The sequence below is a fragment of the Chenopodium quinoa genome, unplaced genomic scaffold (genome assembly GCF_001683475.1).
Source record: "Chenopodium quinoa cultivar QQ74 unplaced genomic scaffold, ASM168347v1, whole genome shotgun sequence".
NCBI lineage: Eukaryota > Viridiplantae > Streptophyta > Magnoliopsida > Caryophyllales > Amaranthaceae > Chenopodium > Chenopodium quinoa.
The window spans coordinates 2,690,001-2,695,170 of NW_018743144.1; positions in this window are offsets into that span (position 1 = coordinate 2,690,001).

Below are 5,170 nucleotides of genomic sequence, written 5' to 3' on the forward strand. Positions count from 1 at the left end.
TTCTAATAACAAAATACACGCGTTAGTAACTTCAAGGAAAATAATAAAATCAAAAAATTAAATTAAATAATTAAAATAGAGATTTGGGACCAAACACTCAGAATTAAAAACCTTTCACGTATAGGGCGAAGGCAACTTCGAACTTGGCTAGGTGTTTCTTGGCCTTGAGAATGCGGAATTTTGATGCAAAAAGGCTAGTTTAGAAAAGAGAGAGAGAGAAAGAGAGTAATAAAGAAATTCTTGATGAGAGTTGGTGATGGAAAATGGAGGTTTTAGGAGGCTATTTATAGAGAAAATCAGCTGGATGTGATAAAAAAACGAATCAGAGTTTCGAAATGAATAAAACATGATCACAGCGCCGAACACGCGCGTGGCGCCAAACGCTGGAGTTTTACGCCAGACGCCAGGCGTCAGGCGCTGGAAATAAATTTCCACGCATTTTCTTAATTTGATAAAATTTAGCCGTATGAGAGGGCAAAATCGTATTTTCCTTAAAAACACTTCTTTTATTCTGATTAAATTTCTTAAAGTCAACTAAAGTTAATTTATCAATGCTAATTAAATTAGGAATGAAAAGAACCTTCTAGAATCTAGAAGACTATAATCAATTCTAATTTCATTAGGAATGATAAATCAATATTAGGCCCTCCTCTAGATCATTGGGCCGCATATAAATATCAAACCGGGCCCAGTTTAGTAATTTGGCCATAACTTTCTCATTATTCATCAGAATTGGGCTTATAATATATCGTTGGAAAACTTTTTTCGAACTCGATCCAACTACACTATTATTGAATCCTTGATATGGACCAAACCAAACTGGATTGACTGTTTTCTTAAAATAGGTTTTCAAAAAACAGAGAGAAAGAAATGAAAAAAAACTAACCGCAACACTAGACTTTCCACACTTTCACTTCATTCGATTATGATTCGACGTGAAAGGTACTCATCACTGGGTTTGGTTTTGGGGAGACACAAATGGGTGTCTACAGAAGCCCCCACTTTAACTGAGTTTGGAGAAACGCAAGTTTCGAAAACAAAAGTCAAAGTATCGATAGGGACGGAGAATGATTCAGAACGTTCTGCGATCCTAAATCATTCTTTTAACGTCGATACCTGCAAACTAGTGTTAGTTAAAATAGATAAGAGAGTTAAGAAACGCGTATCTTGCACCGTCGAGCACACGTCTCTGGAAGTAACCGATTTGTTGCTGCATATGACGTTTTTGTGACAACCTTCCGCAAGCTAGGGAATGCCATCCTGCTATTTGTTTTGAAGATCTTCTGCAAGCTAGAGAATACCGCCTGAAGACATCTATGCCTGTAACTTCCTCCAATTCCGCTGTGATGGACTTCTATAAGCTAGAGAACCCCATCGAAGATTGTTTCGCCTGAAACGACCTTCTAGCGCTTAGTGACCATCTTCCGCAAGCCAGGTAACATGATCGAAGATTGCTTCGCCTAGAACTATCTTCATTTGCTGCGACAATACCCTGAAGAGTATAACCGAGGACCGACTCCTATCGATCCTTTGCTTTTTCTATGCCTGTGCGTCAGCGCTTTTGCTGCTTGTGAACTAGTATATTGGTGCCTTTGAATTGTGAACCAGTATGTCGGTGCTTCCGAATCGTGAGCTAGTGTGTCGGTGCCCTTTGCGTTGTGAACCATTACGTAGGTGCCCTTTGTATATGTATGAACCATTACGTCGGTGCCTGAGCCAATGTTTAGGCGCTTTAAGTTAAGTGAGACTATCATTCATCAGGTCGATCACTTAATGTGATTGTAACCAAGCAGATTACTAAATCATGTCAAATTTCTTATACAGGCTAACTGACGTACCAAGGAACCCAAAATTGCTGTAAGAGGTCGAAATAACCGTTCTGAGTGACTGAGCGTTCTGTCGCCGTTGAAACGTCGCTGGCGCCAATAATTGGCTCTGTCGCCAGACGCTAGATTCTAGCTCCAGGGCTGAACTCTGGCATCAGACGCCAAAGCTTTCATTTGGCGCCAGAGTCGGGTATTCCGTATATATTCCCTTTTCTTCCTCATTTCGCCGCTGCTGCTGCTCTTCTTCGAAATTCGCCGCGGAACTTCGCTTCACTCGTTCTTGCTCGTTTCTCAACCAAATTTGCTCCAATTTGTTGCAAATTGAAGATTTATTCATCTACTTTCCCAATATATGTAAGTTTTCTTCAAACTCACTCCAATTTTCTTATGAATTTGGCATTCTTGTTCACGAATTTTTTAAAAATTCGAACCTTAAATTGCTTAATTCGTTTTGTTTATCAAATTTTATGCCATGAAATTGCTTGATTATGTTTGTATATTGCCTTGGGAGTGTTTTGACCCTTGTTTGACTTAATTTGGTGAAGAAACGAACAAATCACCATTGTTGGACCTCTTAAGGTTAGGAAGACAACGTGGCTTGTTCTTGATGTTTTTTGCTAGCAATTCTTGTCCAAATTTTCACAATAATTATCATAGTATTGCAAGAAATTGTTTGGATGCTTGAAAAATTCCGTTTATGCTTGAATTAAAATTGTGCTCTGGTTTAGTACTACGTACTCTACTTTTTGCGAACATAGTATCATGCGGCTAGACGAACCTTATATACTATAGAACCTTAATTTATGTTGATTTTGCATATTGTAGTATGGCTAGAAAGCGAGGTTTGGGTTCACGGTCCCGAGACACACGATGGGAGCATGAGCTCGTAGAAGAGGACGCCGACCCGTCCACTTCTCTCGGTCCCCTCCCTGAGTGAGATGAGCGGACTTTGTACTTCTCCCCCGACCACCACATTTCTTAGAGGGCGCGTCGTGGGATTACCGCTGGTAGGACACGTTGCCATGGCTCGGGCAACGATACTCTGGGCAATCTGTATAGGATGTTCATAAGCATCGACGGAGAGTTGAGACTTCTCTAGGAGTCTTGTGAGCTGACTGCCCTATTCGAGGCCGCGGAGGCCATGATTTCCTTTAACGGGGATCACCGCGTGGCTCAAGCCTTGGCAGAGTTCTTCTGGGACACCACCAACACTTTCAACTTTCCTTTGGGTAAGATGATGGTCACCCCAACTAATTTTAGTCTCATCACGGGACTGAAGTTTAGTTCTACTGCGCTGCCGTTCGACAGCAACATCAGCGTCTACTCTCCTGATGTTTATGAGCTGCTGGGTCCGATAGTCGTTCGGGCTCGTGCTGAGGTGGATTCATCACAGTTCAGCGCCAAGGGTATTTGCCGGTCGACTCTTGCGGCAGCTTTTGAGGATGATGCGACCACCCAAGAGCAGCGGGTGCGCATCTTTGCGCTTATCTTGCTGTCAGGGACGTTTTCCCATGACAAGGGTAGTAGAGTGCTACTTTACTACCTTCCTGCAGTTCGTGATCTTCACATGTTCGGGACTTACGACAGGGCCAGCCTGGCCTATGCTGATTTTGTTCGGGCGTTGTGAGACTCGTGTCGACACCGATCCTACACGGGGAACGCCGCTCTGTCCAGCTTCTGGAGAGTCGTAGAGGTATACTTTATCTTCTATAAAGTTAGCTCTAAGATTTTGTTAGCACTTTCTGATATTTTTTTTGTCTTTTGTAGAGCTGGTTCTACGAGTACTCTCCTTCGCTCGCGCCGGCGAGACCGTCGTCACGCGGGTTTCCCGTGAGTGCCTGCTGGGGAGGCCGCCATTTTCGGGCGTCTACTGCCCATGTTCGAGAGCAGATCCTCTCGGTATGATTTTTTTTGCATAGTTGAACACTTTTGTATTGCTTTTGTTAGATTCTTATCTCATAAGCATTTTTCGTAGGAGCCTGATGTGCAGTACTGGCCATGGGACGGTTTAGTTGTCCTTGGGTTAGCCGCGCAGTACACGCTGAGCGTCGCTACTTCTTAAGGAAGTATGGGACAGTGGCATACCTGGGAGAGAGGATTGCTATTCAGTACTCCTCAGATGTTTTCGTCGTCCCTGCTTCCCCGCCGCGTCACATGTTCATTGACGCGAGGCTGCTCAGCATGTCGGAGAGGGCTGGTACCCCTTGGCGATCTCATCCGATCCTTGGGCGGTGCTATGAGGAGCAGCTGCTGCCGTTGTTAACTCCGACCCCTGTTCTGTCTGAGGAGGAGGCGACGGTATGATTTTCATCTCTTACATTTTGCTAAGTAGCCCCCAAGTGATATTTTACTGATTTTGGTTTGCTTTTGTCAGGCTGGGCCTACTAAGTTCCTGCCCCCTCGTATGTCCATCCATTACCAGGGGACATACGGGCCTATCGAGGAGATGATTCTTCCGGCTCCCGAGGATCAGCGCTTTGTGGAGCGATCAATTCCTTGCCACCAGACTCGGGTGAGTTTATTTACTTGCAATTTGTTCATATCTGTCATGCATTGTTATTGACTTTATTTCTTTGACGGTTCTCGCGCGAGGTGGCACGGTGATGGCAAGGTGTATAGACGCCTTCCGGAGCCATCTCGTTCGGATAAGGAACTTTGCTACGTGTCGTCGCGATGACGCTGTTAAGGAGGTAGCCTTTTCTCCTTACTTTTGCATTGTTATGTTTCTATTTTGATTGCTTCTGACTTGATTTCTTCTTGTAGGTCCAACCCATTTCTTCCCATACCCAGATAAGGCTTGAGGTCCGCAGAGAGCCGGCGAGGTCTAGCTCGAGGCGTCGCCGTACTGGTTCTGGCAGTCGGGGTGGTCGATCTGAGGCTGCCCGGACCGAGGCGGTGGAGGGCTCGGGCTCTTCATATGAGGGCGCACGTGCTGAGCCGGTAGGCCAAGGAGAGGCTTCCTTGGCTCCTAGAGGTGGGGGATGTACGAGGTTGGCTTGTCATCGAAGCAGCCTCAACCTCTATTGGTTCATCAGGGCGACCTTGGGTGGACGGGTCTTGAGCTGAGTTTTCCTCCTCCTGGAGAGACTAGAGCTGGAGTTGGTGGAGAGCATAATCCTCGCACTTCATAGTTTTTTGATATGATGGGCGTCCCTCATCATCTGCGTCCTTTAGCGCCGTAGTTTGTACTTGTGTTGTTTTTATTTTCACTTTATATAACTTTGCCTAATTGACTCATTTATTAGACATATTTGTATATACATATTATTATCTATTATGAATTTATTTATCTTGCTTTTATTTTTCATTTTTATGTGTATATTTGTGTGTGCAAAAAATTCTGA